Source organism: Brachyhypopomus gauderio, chromosome 8 (genome assembly GCF_052324685.1).
Source record: "Brachyhypopomus gauderio isolate BG-103 chromosome 8, BGAUD_0.2, whole genome shotgun sequence".
In the NCBI taxonomy this organism is placed as follows: domain Eukaryota; kingdom Metazoa; phylum Chordata; class Actinopteri; order Gymnotiformes; family Hypopomidae; genus Brachyhypopomus; species Brachyhypopomus gauderio.
Genome location: NC_135218.1, coordinates 25,794,179 through 25,811,678, shown reverse-complemented (window position 1 = coordinate 25,811,678; position 17,500 = coordinate 25,794,179). Strand labels below are relative to the sequence as shown.

General features: G+C 51.8%; 1 pseudogene across 1 annotated transcript in view; it reads left to right on the top strand.

Moving 5' to 3' along the window:
• LOC143522147 (E3 ubiquitin-protein ligase SMURF2-like) overlaps positions 1-17,500 on the top strand; it is a 43,668-nt pseudogene that overhangs the window by 19,900 nt on the left and 6,268 nt on the right. Inside the window, exons 4-12 of the transcript XR_013132931.1 lie at positions 1,045-1,178; positions 3,748-3,813; positions 3,943-4,027; positions 6,807-6,890; positions 7,014-7,246; positions 7,517-7,601; positions 7,698-7,856; positions 7,950-8,006; positions 13,879-14,065. The product of XR_013132931.1 is annotated as an E3 ubiquitin-protein ligase SMURF2-like (transcript). The remainder of the gene's footprint in view (positions 1-1,044; positions 1,179-3,747; positions 3,814-3,942; positions 4,028-6,806; positions 6,891-7,013; positions 7,247-7,516; positions 7,602-7,697; positions 7,857-7,949; positions 8,007-13,878; positions 14,066-17,500) is intronic.

Below are 17,500 nucleotides of genomic sequence, written 5' to 3'. Positions count from 1 at the left end.
GCAGGAAAGGACCCGGCGTGCCTGGAGATCGTTCTGTACAGCCGCTGGAGTTATAAAGCCTTAACTAGAGGCCCAGGGCCGGTGTGTGGATGGGCCTTAAACTTAACTAGAGGCCCAGGGCTGGTGTGTGGATGGGCCTTAAACTTAACTAGAGGCCCAGGGCTGGTGTGTGGATGGGCCTTAAACTTAACTAGAGGCCCAGGGCTGGTGTGTGGATGGGCCTTAACTAGAGGCCCAGGGCTGGTGTGTGGATGGGCCTTAACTAGAGGCCCAGGGCTGGTGTGTGGATGGGCCTTAACTAGAGGCCCAGGGCCGGTGTGTGGATGGGCCTTAACTAGAGGCCCAGGGCCGGTGTGTGGATGGGCCTTAACTAGAGGCCCAGGGCCGGTGTGTGGATGGGCCTTAACTAGAGGCCCAGGGCCGGTGTGTGGATGGGCCTTAACTAGAGGCCCAGGGCCGGTGTGTGGATGGGCCTTAACTAGAGGCCCAGGGCCGGTGTGTGGATGGGCCTTAACTAGAGGCCCAGGGCCGGTGTGTGGATGGGCCTTAACTAGAGGCCCAGGGCCGGTGTGTGGATGGGCCTTAACTAGAGGCCCAGGGCCGGTGTGTGGATGGGCCTTAACTAGAGGCCCAGGGCCGGTGTGTGGATGGGCCTTAACTAGAGGCCCAGGGCCGGTGTGTGGATGGGCCTTAACTAGAGGCCCAGGGCCGGTGTGTGGATGGGCCTTAACTAGAGGCCCAGGGCCGGTGTGTGGATGGGCCTTAACTAGAGGCCCAGGGCCGGTGTGTGGATGGAGATGATCGGTGTGGAGCTGCAGTGGCCCCTTGTTCTGCTCCACGGACGTCTTGTTGCTTCTCTCCACTTGCGTACTGCAGTAATAGGAGTGTGGGTGGAGATGTGTGATGATGCAGCTCGTTCATATTTGATTCTAATAAATGCTGACGGATCCAGGTTGTTGTTTTGTGTCCTAATCTCATGTGGTCATCTGGTGCGGGTGATGTGGCGTTCACTCCGTGTTAAGAGTGTAAGTCTCACTCTCACAGGTACATTGGGAAGTTGGACTCCATCACCATCAGTGTGTGGAACCACAAGAAGATCCACAAGAAGCAGGGAGCCGGCTTCCTGGGCTGCGTGCGTCTCCTGTCCAGCGCCATCAACCGCCTCAAAGACACCGGCTGTGAGTGGCCCGCCTGCGTGTCTGCCTGCGTGTCTGCCTGCGTGTCTGCCTGCGTGCCTGCCTGCGTGTCTGCCTGCGTGCCTGCGTGTCTGCGTGTCTGCCTGCGTGCCTGCGTGTCTGCCTGCGTGTCTGCCTGCGTGTCTGCCTGCGTGTCTGCCTGCGTGTCTGCCTGCGTGTCTGCCTGCGTGCCTGCGTGCCTGCGTGTCTGCGTGCGTCAGTTGAAGGGGATTGGCCCTGGTTCACTTAGTCTTGGCTTACGGTATTGTAGATACACGCTGTTATAACACAGTTATAACACAATAACATGCTTATACACCTGCTCATTTACTACACCTGTCAATATCTACCATTAGAGTGTGAATACACACACACACACACACACACACCTACATAGGCTGTCTCAGGAGGGGAAGGGGGGAGGGGCCAGGTTGGCTGCTGGAGGCTGGAGTGGGTGAGTCTGTAGGGACAGACCAGGCTGGCTGACACACTGGGTTAGGGTTAGGGTTTAGACTAGACCAGGCTGGCTGACACACTGGGTTAGGGTTAGAGTTTAGACCAGACCAGGCTGACTGACTCACTGGGTTAGGGTTAGAGTTTAGACCAGACCAGGCTGACTGACTCACTGGGTTAGGGTTAGAGTTTAGACCAGACCAGGCTGGCTGACACACTGGGTTAGGGTTAGAGTTTAGACCAGACCAGGCTGACTGACTCACTGGGTTAGGGTTAGAGTTTAGACCAGACCAGGCTGGCTGACACACTGGGTTAGGGTTAGAGTTTAGACCAGACCAGGCTGACTGACTCACTGAGTTAGGGTTAGAGTTTAGACCAGACCAGGCTGGCTGACACACTGGGTTAGGGTTAGAGTTTAGACCAGACCAGGCTGACTGACTCACTGGGTTAGGGTTAGAGTTTAGACCAGACCAGGCTGGCTGACACACTGGGTTAGGGTTAGAGTTTAGACCAGACCAGGCTGACTGACTCACTGGGTTAGGGTTAGAGTTTAGACCAGACCAGGCTGACTGACTCACTGGGTTAGGGTTAGAGTTTAGACCAGACCAGGCTGACTGACTCACTGGGTTAGGGTTAGAGTTTAGACCAGACCAGGCTGGCTGACACACTGGGTTAGGGTTAGAGTTTAGACCAGACCAGGCTGGCTGACACACTGGGTTAGGGTTAGAGTTTAGACCAGACCAGGCTGACTGACTCGCTGGGTTAGGGTTAGAGTTTAGACCAGACCAGGCTGACTGACTCACTGGGTTAGGGTTAGAGTTTAGACCAGACCAGGCTGGCTGACACACTGGGTTAGGGTTAGAGTTTAGACCAGACCAGGCTGACTGACTCGCTGGGTTAGGGTTTAGACCAGACCAGGCTGACTGACTCGCTGGGTTAGGGTTAGGGTTTAGACTAGACCAGGCTGACTGACTCGCTGGGTTAGGGTTTAGACCAGACCAGGCTGACTGACTCACTGCTCTGCTCTTAAGGCAGGGAGAGGGCAACGTGCCCCAGCCATGCAAACCACACACACACACACACACAGAGGAGAGACAGATAGACATACACGTGCAGAGACAGTTAGGCAGGCAAATGGTCCCAGACAGAGAAGAATCCACTGTGGTAATGTTCACCAAGGACTCCCGGGATACATGTCTGTGTGTGTGTGTGTGTGTGTGTGTGTGTGTGTGTGTGTGTGTGTGTTCCCTCCATGGACTCACATTAGGTTGTGACATGACGTTAAAACAATTCGGAACAAAAAGCTTTTTAAGGGTTGTGGGTGTGTGTCTGCATGCATGTTTAAAGAGGTTGGACATTCTCTCATTGAGTTTAAATGCAAAATGCATAGATGTAAAGTGGATGCTAATAAAATACAGTATGCCATTTTAGAAGGCTAATTACATACCAAGATCTGATTCTTGAGAAAAGAGTGGAGTTAGTGATTGAGTTTGTCATAGGTAATGCTGTGTTGGTGACTGTCTTTGTGCTGTGTGAGGTTGTGTGGTGTGTTGGTGACTGTGAGGTTGCACGGTGTGTTAGTGACTGGGAGGCTGTGTGGTGTGTTGGTGACCATGTGAATATGTACTGTGTGGTATTTCTAAGTGACTGACTTCAGCCTCAGGAAGTGTGTCTCACCACGTCTTCACATAGCTCTCCGACAGCGAGACTTTGGCTCCACCAACACACACACACACACACACACACACACACACACACACACACGATACAGGGCTGTGCTGTTTTCTAGGAACCATGTGTGTGTGTTCGTCTGCCTGTCTGTCTATACGTGCAGCACCAGAAAAGGGAAAACCACAACATCTTGTGTCTGGCTCCTCTTGGGCGTCCAAATATTTCTCGCATTCAACATTTTCCTCTATGTGCTTACGTGGCATCAGGTGTCTGATTTAAAGTCCAAAGCCACCAAATTGTGCTCGTCTCTATGTAGGTCAAAGGTCACACAGTACAACTCTTGCTGTAGTTCTGATTACTATTCCCATTGGTGTGATGTAGAAGAATGACGATGCTGGATTCATCGGTGAAAGTGATGATTGGTTGAATGTGTTGTATGGATGAGCAGATCAGAAACTGGACCTGAACAAGCTGGGACCGAATGATAATGACACCATAAAAGGACAGATAGTGGGTGAGGAGAAACCCCCCCCCCTCTTGCCCCCATCTCTCCCTCAGTCACACCCAAGTATGTACACTTACACCATGTACACTCATGTAGTGGTCTTGAATGTGAATGAAGTTTTATTGTGTGTGTGTCTAGTGAGTCTCCAGTCCAGAGACAGAATAGGATCAGGAGGACCCTTGGTGGACTGTAGCCGGCTGTTTGACAATGACTTACCTGATGGGTTTGTACCAGCACCCAAACACACTCCCACCTTGTCATCTTGTTCCACCTGTCACACTGTCTTAATTCAGCTCCCTTCAAACATCACGCCAAACAGTGACTCAACCCAGCTCCCTTCAACATCACGCCAAACAGTGACTCAACCCAGCTCCCTTCAACATCACGCCAAACAGTGACTCAACCCAGCTCCCTTCAAACATCACGCCAAACAGTGACTCAACCCAGCTCCCTTCAACATCACGCCAAACAGTGACTCAACCCAGCTCCCTTCAACATCACGCCAAACAGTGACTCAACCCAGCTCCCTTCAACATCACGCCAAACAGTGACTCAACCCAGCTCCCTTCAACATCACGCCAAACAGTGACTCAACTCAGCTCCCTTCAAACATCACGCCAAACAGTGACTCAACCCAGCTCCCTTCAACATCACACCAAACAGTGACTCAACCCAGCTCCCTTCAACATCACGCCAAACAGTGACTCAACCCAGCTCCCTTCAACATCACGCCAAACAGTGACTCAACCCAGCTCCCTTCAACATCACGCCAAACAGTGACTCAACTCGGCTCCCTTCAAACATCACGCCAAACAGTGACTCAACCCAGCTCCCTTCAACATCACGCCAAACAGTGACTCAACCCAGCTCCCTTCAACATCACGCCAAACAGTGACTCAACCCAGCTCCCTTCAATATCACGCCAAACACAGCCACTCAACCCAGCTCCCTTCAACATCACGCCAAACAGTGACTCAACCCAGCTCCCTTCAACATCACGCCAAACACAGCCACTCAACCCAGCTTCCTTCAACATCACGCCAAACACGGCCACTCAACCCAGCTCCCTTCAACATCACGCCAAACACGGCCACTCACCCCAGCTCCCTTCAACATCACGCCAAACACGGCCACTCACCCCAGCTCCCTTCAACATCACGCCAAACACGGCCACTCACCCCAGCTCCCTTCAACATCACGCCAAACACGGCCACTCACCCCAGCTCCCTTCAACATCACGCCAAACACGGCCACTCACCCCAGCTCCCTTCAACATCACGCCAAACACGGCCACTCAACCCAGCTCCCTTCAACATCACGCCAAACACGGCCATTCAACCCAGCTCCCTTCAACATCACGCCAAACACGGCCATTCAACCCAGCTCCCTTCAACATCACGCCAAACACGGCCACTCAACCCAGCTCCCTTCAACATCACGCCAAACACGGCCACTCAACCCAGCTCTCTTCAACATCACGCCAAACACGGCCACTCAACCCAGCTCCCTTCAACATCACGCCAAACACGGCCACTCAACCCAGCTCCCTTCAACATCACGCCAAACACGGCCACTCAACCCAGCTCCCTTCAACATCACGCCAAACACGGCCACTCAACCCAGCTCCCTTCAACCGTCACGCCAAACAGTGACTCAACCCAGCTCCCTTCAAACGTCACGCCAAACAGTGACTCAACCCATCTCCCTTCAAACGTCACGCCAAACAGTGACTCAACCCAGCTCCCTTCAAACGTCACGCCAAACAGTGACTCAACCCAGCTCCCTTCAAACTTCACGCCAAACAGTGACTCAACCCAGCTCCCTTCAAACGTCACGCCAAACAGTGACTCAACCCAGCTCCCTTCAAACGTCACGCCAAACAGTGACTCAACCCAGCTCCCTTCAAACGTCACGCCAAACAGTGACTCAACCCAGCTCCCTTCAAACGTCACGCCAAACACGGCAACTCAACCCAGCTCCCTTCAACCGTCACGCCAAACACGGCAACTCAACCCAGCTCCCTTCAACCGTCACGCCAAACACGGCGACTCAACCCAGCTCCCTTCAACCGTCACGCCAAACACGGCGACTCAACCCAGCTCCCTTCAAACGTTACGCCAAACACGGCGACTCAACCCAGCTCCCTTCAAACGTCACGCCAAACACGGCGACTCAACCCAGCTCCCTTCAAACGTCACGCCAAACACGGCGACTCAACCCAGCTCCCTTCAAACGTCACGCCAAACACGGCGACTCAACCCAGCTCCCTTCAAACGTCACGCCAAACACGGCGACTCAACCCAGCTCCCTTCAAACGTCACGCCAAACACGGCGACTCAACCCAGCTCCCTTCAAACGTCACGCCAAACAGTGACTCAACCCAGCTCCCCTCAACATCACGCCAAACATGGCCACTCAACCCAGCTTCTCTCAACATCACGCCAAACACGGCCACTCAACCCAGCTCCCTTCAACATCACACCAAACACGGCCACTCAACCCAGCTCCCTTCAACATCACGCCAAACACGGCCACTCAACCCAGCTCCCCTCAACATCACGCCAAACATGGCCACTCAACCCAGCTCCCTTCAACATCACGCCAAACACGGCCACTCAACCCAGCTTCTCTCAACATCACGCCAAACACGGCCACTCAACCCAGCTCCCCTCAACATCATGCCAAACATGGCCACTCAACCCAGCTCCCCTCAACATCACGCCAAACACGGCCACTTAACCCAGCTCCCTTCAACATCACGCCAAACATGGCCACTCAACCCAGCTCCCTTCAACATCACGCCAAACACGGCCACTCAACCCAGCTCCCTTCAACATCACGCCAAACACGGCCACTCGGCCCATAATTCTTACCCATATATGTTTGCATGTCAAATGAATACCTGGTTGATGTTGACTAACTGCTAAAGCCCAAAATGCCCTCAGGGTGACTAACATTCAGTATGAATGTGTGTGTGTGTGTGTGTGTGTGTGTGTGTGTAGCTGGGAGGAGAGAAGAACCACCACAGGCAGGATTCAGTACCTAAATCACATCACACGGACCACGCAGTGGGAGAGACCAACCAGGTGAGTGGGGGACGCTTCCCTGACGCTCTCCCACCTTTTCTCTCTCACACACACACACACACACACTCCTTCCTGTTTCTGGAAGCTCAGGCGTGTTCTCTGCGTGTGACCCGTGCGGTCTAGGTCTGCGTGTGAGTACTCCAGTCCGGGTCGACCCCTCAGCTGCGTGCTGGACGAGAACACGCCCATCCTCAGCCCCAACGGGGCGGCCAGCGTCACGCCCACCAACGCCACGCCCACCAACGCCACGCCCACCAACGCCCGGGCCCAGGAGAGGCGCGTGCGCTCCCAGAGACACAGGAACTACATGAGCAGAACACACCTGCACACGCCACCGGACCTGCCAGAGGGATACGGTTAGTGTACACACACACACACACCCACATGGACGAACATGAACATGGGGAGTGTGTCCATGTTCGTCCAAGAACATGTGTGTGTTATGCTTCAGTAGTCCATGGACCAAGATTAGGGCGCTTCTCTAAACACAGATACCTCTAATGCCACACGCACAGTTTACCCAAACACTCGGGAGGGTGCATTCTGCATGGTTGACCTTTGTGTGTGAGTACCGTGTTTCCCTGACGACGGCGCTGCTGTTGTGTGTCCTCGCTGTGTTCCTGCAGAGCAGAGAACCACCCTGCAGGGCCAGGTGTACTTCTTGCACACGCAGACGGGCGTCAGCACATGGCACGACCCGCGGGTACCCAGGTAACCCCTACACCTGCAGCCTGCACCGCAACACTACTCCCCTTTACACTGTGCACTGGCTGAGGTAACTCTGTGTGTGTGTGTGTGTGTGCACAGAGATCTCAGTAACGTTAACTGTGAGGAGCTGGGCCCTCTTCCACCGGGCTGGGAGATACGTAACACGGCCACGGGCCGGGTCTACTTCGTGGACCACAACAACCGAACCACGCAGTTCACAGACCCGCGACTCTCCGCCAACCTGCACCTGGTGCTGAAGTGCGTCTGGGTCTCTTCTGTTCTGAGGAATTACACCACACTGGCGGTGACCACCATGACTCAGCGTCTTTCTATCTCTCTTTCTTTTTCTAGCAGTCCCAGTCCAAATGGATCTCGTCCTTGCCTGGAGAACACGAGCTCCAACGTCAGGTAGCTCAGCTCCTCATTACACCATCTGCACTCCAATCCTCACATTTGAAATGTGTCATTACACAACACGATGTGTCATCACTAGGGGTGTCACGATTTCGATATTAAATCGAAATCGATCGAAATTATGTCACGATCTCGAGCCTCGAAGTCAAAAAGAGGATCGACGATCCCTCCCTCTAAGCTACGCAAGCACCCACACTACGCAAAGTAAAGCCTGGTTTAAACTAGACACGTCGCGAAGGTCCGCACGCCGAAAATGACGTAATAGTGGTGGCTCCGCCCGTGCGCACTGGTGATTCACAAGGTCGTGCACCTCTCAAATTTTGTAACTTTGCGCGCAGTGCTTCAGCACAATGAACCAAGTCATGTTTTCTGGGCTCATACACCTTTAGAAGGTGGAATTAAAGCACCTAATTAAGTTAAATATTTATACATATACTTGTAATGATTCGAAATAATTTGCTTTTTAATTCACATTATTTAATGGTTGTTTATTTTCAAAACGCCCAATCTTAACGTCTTCACGTTCTCTCATGTTTCGTCCTGGAATTACAAGAGACTTTATAATCCATAATAAATCCAGCCTTGACGCGGCTCAGGGATTACGTCACACGCAGCGCCGTGCGGCCGTTGGGGTTATTTAAACAAATTTAAACATGGGTCTGTGGCGGGAGCTGCGTACAGAACGGTGAGGAACGATTTCGATTGGAGGATCGTGCTCTCTGAGATTTTTTTATTATTACATTTTTTTTTGCTGATGCTGGTCCAGCATGGCGCGTGCCAGTGATTATGCCTCGGCGTGCCAATGGTGGCACGTGCCATAGGTTGCCGACCCCTGCCATAGACTAATCTAAAACTGGCATAAGCCTCTCTGCTGTAAATCGAGAATCGAATCGAATTGTGACCCTAAAATCGGAAATACAATCGAATCGAGGATTTAGAGAATCGTGACACCCCTAGTCATCACATAACCCGCATAAGGCTCCGCCCCAGCCTTGTCTCATCCCTCTGTCTCGTAAGTCCTGCGTGATGCTCCTGCGTGATGGTCTGATCTCATGGGTCATTTAAGCCTACAGCAGGTGACGGGACTGTGTCAGGCTGGGTGGGGTGAGGGGGGGTATCGCGTGCGGCTGTAGAGGGGCGTGTGACGCATGTGATGTCCTCTATTGACAACAGCTCCCTTCCATTAGTTAGCTTTAGCCTTCATAGCCTTTCTGCAAGGCATTGAAAGTCTGTCCATGCAACACGGCCGTGTTAAATAGTTTGAGGGCCCTGTCCCACATCTGTAAAGAATCTTGACCAATTGGCAGGGGACGTGTTGGCCATCCAGATGGACAGAGATAGAGGACGGATTCCTGACAGTTAGGAGGAGATTTCAGAGTCTTGAGAGCCGCTTCTTCCTGCGTGCTGGGCGAGTTTGTGCGTATCGGACAAAACCGCAGCGTTGAATGAATTCAAAAGAAAGAAGTGCTGAAATGCCTGGGGTGTCGGGGAGTGTGGGTGTGCTGGACGTGTGTGCACGTGTGTCGGGGAGTGTGGGTGTGCTGGACGTGTGTGCACGTGTGTCGGGGAGTGTGGGTGTGCTGGACGTGTGTGCACGTGTGTCGGGGAGTGTGGGTGTGCTGGACGTGTGTGCACGTGTGTCGGGGAGTGTGGGTGTGCTGGACGTGTGTGCACGTGTGTCGGGGAGTGTGGGTGTGCTGGACGTGTGTGCACGTGTGTCGGGGAGTGTGGGTGTGCTGGACGTGTGTGCACGTGTGTCGGGGAGTGTGGGTGTGCTGGACGTGTGTGCACGTGTGTCGGGGAGTGTGGGTGTGCTGGACGTGTGTGCACGTGTGTCGGGGAGTGTGGGTGTGCTGGACGTGTGTGCACGTGTGTCGGGGAGTGTGGGTGTGCTGGACGTGTGTGCACGTGTGTCGGGGAGTGTGGGTGTGCTGGACGTGTGTGCACGTGTGTCGGGGAGTGTGGGTGTGCTGGACGTGTGTGCACGTGTGTCGGGGAGTGTGGGTGTGCTGGACGTGTGTGCACGTGTGTCGGGGTGTGTGGGTGTGCTGGGTGTGTGTGTGCACGTGTGTCGGGGTGTGTGGGTGTGCTGGGTGTGTGTGTGCACGTGTGTGTGGGTGTGTGGATGTGCTGGACGTGTGTACATGTGTGTCGGGGTGTGTGGGTGTGCTGGGTGTGTGTGTGCACGTGTGTCGGGGTGTGTGGGTGTGCTGGGTGTGTGTGCACGGGTGTGTGGGTGTGTGGATGTGCTGGACGTGTGTACATGTGTGTCGGGGTGTGTGGGTGTGCTGGGTGTGTGTGTGCACGTGTGTCGGGGAGTGTGGGTGTGCTCGTCATGTGTGCACGTGTGACGGGGAGTGTGAGGGTGCGTGCATGTGCTCATTTCTGGCTCACTCTTGGGGTGTCTGTCCTTTATCAGCACTCAAACTGTCAGTACGTGACCCTCCGTCACACTGGGTGGAGAGACCCGCTCACAGCATTCGGGTTCCACACCTCTTCATGCAGAGTGCAGCTGTGTTGAGAGACATTAGATTGGGGTGTGTGTGTGTGTGTGTGTGTGTGTGTGTGTGTGTCAGGGGTGCCCAATACGTCGATCGCGATGTACTGGTCGAAGGAAGTGTGGGTAGATTGCATGACATTAAAAAGTAGGGGATGAATGACAAAAAAGAGATGAATGACAGGCTATCATCCATCTGCACGGAGAGATGTCTTTTGATTGACATACAGGGTAGCCAATCTGATGTCTGAACTTCTGACAACCTACGCATGCGCGTTAAACCTCGCAAACTTGTTACCTTGTGGCGATAGGTGATAAAATGTTGGTGATTATTTTTATGGCTGACGATTGTTGTAAAGATGATCACAGGGATTTGTCTGCCTGTCAAACACATGCGTGTTCAGGAAGTCCACCAGCAACATGACTCAAAGCAGCGTAGCCCAGTTGAGCTGTTAGCTAGAAGCCTTCACTTTTGGAGAATTGTGTATTGTATTTTCACACAATCTACATCTCTGTCGGATGTTAAGAGTACAGTGATGTAAATACTTTTCTTACACATTATTAGTTTGGTTTTTATTATTTGGCACCTAGAAAAAGTTACTGGTGTCAAATTTTTTCCTTTTAGTCTCCACTGGGGGGGGGGGGGTGTCGGAGGCAAACAGCCTGCAAGCTTCCCCTCACATCTTGCACACACACCACGCTTTACTAGCGATAAAAAATATATATATAAAAATGTATATAGTGTTCAGAAAATGAAGGCTTGACATTGGTATGAAAGCTAGATGGTTATTCTGCTCTAGGTGACAGTCGCCCTGTTTTGGTCTGTTTTAACTGCCTCATGCGGGGGGAGCTGCCCTTTGCCCAGAAAGACCCCCCCCAGCCATTTACCAGAATCGGATGAGCGCAGCTTTGCCCCACCGCTGAAGCCTTGAGCATGCGAGCGGTACCCAGCGGTGCCAGTTAATCTGAGCCAGCGCTCAGAACTGGATCCAGAGCTCCAGACGTTGGGCATGAACGTCTGGCCCAGATCTGGCCCTTTATTATACGCCTCGCATGCATTCTTCCTATAGGGACACAGCTGCTGTATTGTAATGTTGTGTATTTCATGCATATGTGGGGCCCCAGTGGCCTTTTTCTAAATATATGTGTATTTTCCGTCCTGAAGCAGTGGTTTCCATGTAGGACATTTCTGGGTATGTGTGGATGGGTTTCCAGGAGCTGGAGACTGTAGTGTTCTGAGTGGGAACAGCTTCCTGCCTTTGGGTTCAGAGTTTTGCTAAACACGATTTTCTGAAGGACTACATTAACCAAAGTGGAAAGCAAGAATGATTGCTGGTCCAGAGAGAAACAGCAAAGGATGTACACACACCCTACACACACACGCACGCACGCGAGCGCGCACACACACACAGCCTACCCTGTGCACAGAGGGGAAATCGTGCTTGGCACTGATGTTAAGTAGCTTTGGGGATATATAGTGTAACCACTTTGTGGCCACTGTATAAAGAGCCTTTTGATAGAAAGTGTGTGTGTGTGTGTGTGTGTGTGTGTGTGTGTGTGTGTGTGTGTGTGTGTGTGTGTGTGTGTGTGTGTGTGTGTGTGTGTGTGTGTGTGTATGTTTCTGTACATGTGCACGTGTTTGTTTTAAGCTCCGTGTTTGTTCAGTCTCACCGGTGTTTTGGCCCAATGACGAGGTCAGCAGTTCACAGGCCGGTGTACCTTACCGATGGGAGTCAGGGCCAAAGCACTGGCCTAATAATGCAAACTGCTGAATTCCACTGCTCTGAGTTCCACTGCTCTGAATTTGAGGGTCAGTGGTCTTTCTCTTGAACAGTGTTTCTGCACATGTCCAGTGATCTGCCTCAGGCCAAAACCAGGATTCACAAGATTCCTCTTACATTCTTTTGCTTGTTTGGCATCAAGTTACAAACACAGAGCTCCTTTCTTCCCCATTTAATGCCAAATGTATGTACATGACTTCATTATCTACCGTCGTAGTGCTGAGCAGAGACGCGTTTGTGTAACGCTGCTGTCCTCTACGTCTAGTTTCACCCTAGTGGTTTGCAGCCTCACCCCTGGATGACATGAGAGGGGGGTCCCGACAGCCAGACAGCCAGGGAAAGGTGCACCAGCCTTCTTAATTACACAGAGTGTCCAGACACCCTTTTTAAGGTCTAGTCCAAATAGAGCAAACCAAGTGAGGTTTTGTTCTGTATTTTTAAAAGTACCGTTGGAAAGGGTGGGCGTTAGCGCACGGCCCGGCGCTCTTGAAAACCACACTGGCAGAAGTGCTGATGTTTAGTCTCTGCGGTTGGTGCCGTGACCCGGCAGACTGACTGCGGGCTTTTTTTTTTTTTTTTTTTTTTTTTTTGTAGTGCAGGGCCCACTGTGTCCTGCACAGACGTGACATCCCAGTCACTGCCCAGAACACGGCAACCCCCCCCAACATTCGAACGGGTGGCGGGTTTCCTTTTAGGATGTTCAGAAAAAGATCCGCCACAACACAGACGGACCCGTGCGGACTTCCCAAACGGCCCCGGCGGGTTTGGCTTTGCTGCGATTGTTGAAGCCGTGTTGGACTGCAGTGCTCTGGGCTCCACACACTCTTTATTGATTTTTTTCAGGAAGTGTTCAAGGCAATCGCGTGTACTTCTAAATGTAATGAGTAAACTGGAGAACGTTTGTAGTTCAAGTCCTGCCCAAAGTCTTTAACCACAGAAATGTTCAACCTCACTAACATATATTCACAACACAGACCCCAAGCTGCTAAATATGTTAAAGAAACACACAAACTCCACCGGGACAGGACAGTACAGTATTATACCATGTATTATAGCTATCTTAAGAAATTAAAAGCTTCAAGCCTCATAAGCAGAAGACTGGTATAAAAAAAACACTGGTCTGCTGTGATTTATAATGGCTAAATTGTCTGTTCTGTGCTGGGTGAGCTCGTTCCCAAGGCTCCCGATGCTGGAGGTGTGTGTGTGTGTGTGTGTGTGTGTGTGTGTGTGTGTGTGTGTGTGTGTGTGTGTGTGAGAGAAGGTGAAGCCAGGGGCTGTCATACAGGGCTAAGCCTCGTAGCTCTCACTGGAACTTTTTTTTTTTTCCACAACTCGTCGTCTTTTCCTCCCTTTTTTTTTTCTCCCTCTCTCCGTGTCCCTCATGTGCTCAGGATGCCCAGGAGTTGATGGCCTTCCTCGTATTTCCAGACACATTTGATCTGATTTTCTTTTCAGTTGGGTGGGACCCAATTCACATGTTAATGCTTTACAGTGGCCAACCGATTAAATTAAATCATCATTTTTATTTATTTTTTTATTTCATCTCTGTCTCTGGTTTTGTCCTCTCCCTCGGTACGTCTGCCCCCAGCCGCGCTCCCCCGCCGGGTGAGCAGCTGGCCCTGGCCGGCCTGCTGGAGGAGCCCGACTGTCTGGCGGCCCCCAGGTACAAGCGGGACCTGGTGCACAAGCTGAAGGTGCTGAGACAGGAGTTGGGCCAGCAGCAGCCACAGGCAGGACACTGTCGCGTGGAGGTGTCCCGCGAGGAGATCTTTGAGGTGAGACCTCCCCCTGCCCCCCCCCCCCCCCCCACACACACACACACACACCACCAGTGATGGCTTAGTTACCTTGAAAATGTAATCCGATTACTGATTACTCCTTTTAAAATTAATTTAGTTACATTACTGATTACTTGATTTTAAAAGTAACTACGTTAGATTACAAGTTACTTTAGTAGTTACATTCAGCAGCAAAATTAGTTTTTCCAATACTCACTTTATTGGAAATGCATTTTTAACAGTAACAATGTGAAATGAAATGAAATGTGCCATCGAAATTTGTCTTCCGCATTTACCCATCTGTGCAATTAGAACACACACACGTGATTACTAGGTGGCTGTGGATCACACGTGCCCAGAGCGGTGGGCAGCCCTAGCCCGGCGCCCAGGGAGCAGTTGGGGTTAGGTGCCTTGCTCAAGGGCACCTCAGTCATGGACTCAGGCCTGGGAATCGAACCCATGACTCTCCGGTCACAAGACCAGTTCCCTACCACCAGACCATGACTGCCCACAGTCTTGAAGCAGTGTCTTCAAGCAAAAATGTATTGAAGCAGGTTCGGTAACCGAGGCAGAAACTGCTTAATCCAAAAATCCAGAGGAGGAAAACTTTATTGACAACGCAACTAAACAATAGCACTGTTCGCTCTCTCACCTCTTCCCCACTAGTCTGCTGCACCCCTGGCTCACGCAGGCTCCGCCCCAACCCCCCCCCCCCCCCCCCCCCCCGTGTCACTTAAGGGACTAAGACACCTTGAGTGGCCAAGTGTCCGTTAGGGTATTCACCGTGAGGAGTAGTAGTCGCTACAGTATCTCCTGACATTACGTTTGTGTGGCTGCATGGTATTATTTGTAAATTTATTTGGTAACGTAATACAAGCGAACTGTTCAGTCAGACAGCTATTTGTTATGAAACGAAATACCATTACAATTTCAAACATTTTAAAGTAGGCTACGTTAGTCAAAATTCCAGCACTTTTCAAACGTGGAACACAAAGCAACATTAAAATTCCTCAGGTAAATGTTCCTTCCCCTGTTTTTGAGGGGTCAACCAATCAATCAATCAAATTTTATTTATATAGCGCTTTTTACAACAGTTGTTGTCACAAAGCAGCTTTACAAGTGCCGAGTCCTAGCCCCCAGTGAGCAAGCCAAAGGCGACAGTGGCAAGGAAAAACTCCCTAGTTTTTTGCATGAGGAAGAAACCTTGAGAGGAACCAAGACTCAGGGGGGGAACCCATCCTCCTCTGGCTGACACCGGTCACCATGACAACAACAACAATTTAGACAGAAAGAAGAGAAAGAAAAGGAAAAAGATGTAATAATGTCCATCATGGTGTAGGCATCCGGTTAGGCAGGAGGTGGCTGGCCCAGGATGGATCGCTTGTCTCTCCTCATCTCATTATTCCTCAAGCAGGCGGGCAGCCATGTGGAGAAATGAAACAGGGAAAATTAGCTCTGCATGAGGACATATACAGGACAGGTAAAATTATAAACATTTCTGGAGTGTGGCAGCAACTCCGGCACTAAGTTAAATTATTACAGCCTAGCTAAAAAGGCAGAACCAGAAGGTAACATAGGCTTGGGGGCATTCTGAGACAATGGCATCCGTCCACTGCACTGTCAACAAACTTGAGTGACCTCGAGCAGTGACAGGACGACAGCACCAGCGCCCCAGTCTACCATAAAACCCTTTGCCTGTGTTTCTTTATACTAACACATATGGTCACGGGAGGACACTGCAAAAATTACTTGTAAAACGTGCTCGCCCTCTCACAGGGTCGCGCGCAGCGTGCGGAATCGAGCGCTACGGTCAGACGCAAAAGTAGAACTGACCAAGAAGAAAGCAAATATATATTTGTACTAGAGAAAATAAAAATAGTAACGCAGTTATTTGGATAAGTAACTTTAATCTGATTACTGGACTGGAAATAGTAGCGCGTTATATTACTCGTTACCGAAAAAAGTGGTAAGATTAGAGTAACGCATTACTAAGTAACGTGTTACTGACATCACTGCACACCACACACACACACACACACACACCCCAACCTGCTTCCTCAGCACAAGATCCCATGCAGATGACTCTGTGGGATTATAAATAAAAAGCACTTGGCTGACGGTGAGGGAAACTGTTTATCGTGCAGCGATCAAAAGTGTTTTGTTGTTTTATATCCATTCTGAAGCAGGTCCTTGTACAAAGCAAACTTCTTTTTTCTTTTGACATTGTGTTTATATGCAGAAAAATGTTTTACAAGAAAAGGGTTTCTCAGAAGTGAAGTGTGTTATGTAAAAGACGACTCCAACAATGGTGAAGGGATGGGCACAGGTCAGGTGCATTGTGGGACAGCTGCCAGTACTCCGCTGTGGAATTACACTCCTTAAGCTCAGACTGTCCACACACTTGAAAACCTCCCCTCCTCTCTACTCCTCCTCCCCTCCCCTCCTCTCCTCTCTTCTCCTCTCCTCCCCTCCTCTCTTCTCCTCTCCTCCCCTCCTCTCTTCTCCTCTCCTCCCCTCCTCTCTACTCCTCCCCTCCTCCCCTCTCTTCTCCTCTCCTCCCCTCCTCTCTCCTCCCCTCCTCTCTCCTCCCCTCCCCTCCTCTCTCCCCTCCTCTCTCCCCTCCTCTCTCCTCCTCTCCTCCCCTCTCTCCTCCCCTCTCTCCTCCCCTCTCCTCCTCCCCTCCTCTCTCCTCCCCTCTCCTCCTCCTCTCCCCTCCTCTCCTCCTCCCCTCCCCTCCTCTCTCCCCTTCTCTCTCCCCTCCTCTCTCCTCCCCTCTCTCCTCTCCTCCCCTCCTCTCTCCCCCCCTCTCTCCTCCCCTCTCTCCTCTCCTCCCCTCCTCCCCTCCCCTCCTCTCTCCTCTCCCCTCCTCCTCCCCTCCTCTCCTCCCCTCTCTCCTCCCCTCCTCTCTCCTCCTCCTCTCCTCCCCGCACTGCTGTCATATGTTTCTTGGAAAGCAGGAATTCCTGCTGTATGATGTCAGTGGGGAAGAGGGCTGGGGTGGTGGGGGAGGGGCACCCAGGGGTGGAGAGACTGATACGGATGAATACCCTCCTCTCCTCCTGCCACACGCTGAAAAATATCACTTCATTGGCATTCCCTGACAGCCTGGACATACACGCGCGCACACACACACACACACACACACACACACACACACACACACACACACACACACACACGAGGGGGGGGAGCAGCGTGCTGCCTTTTCCAGTCTGACATGGCCCAGCAGGTTCCTCACATGTGCTCAGGAGGCAGGAGATGCCAGAGGAATGAGCCCAGTGGATGAACACGTCCAGCTCGGGGGGGTGGAAACGCTCAGGTGGTGGTGTTACATAATGTTACAGCGCACTGTAAGCACACTCTCTCTCACTCTACCTCTCTCTGTCTCCTTCTCTCCCTCTCTCTCTCTCATTCTCTGTCTCTCTCACTCAC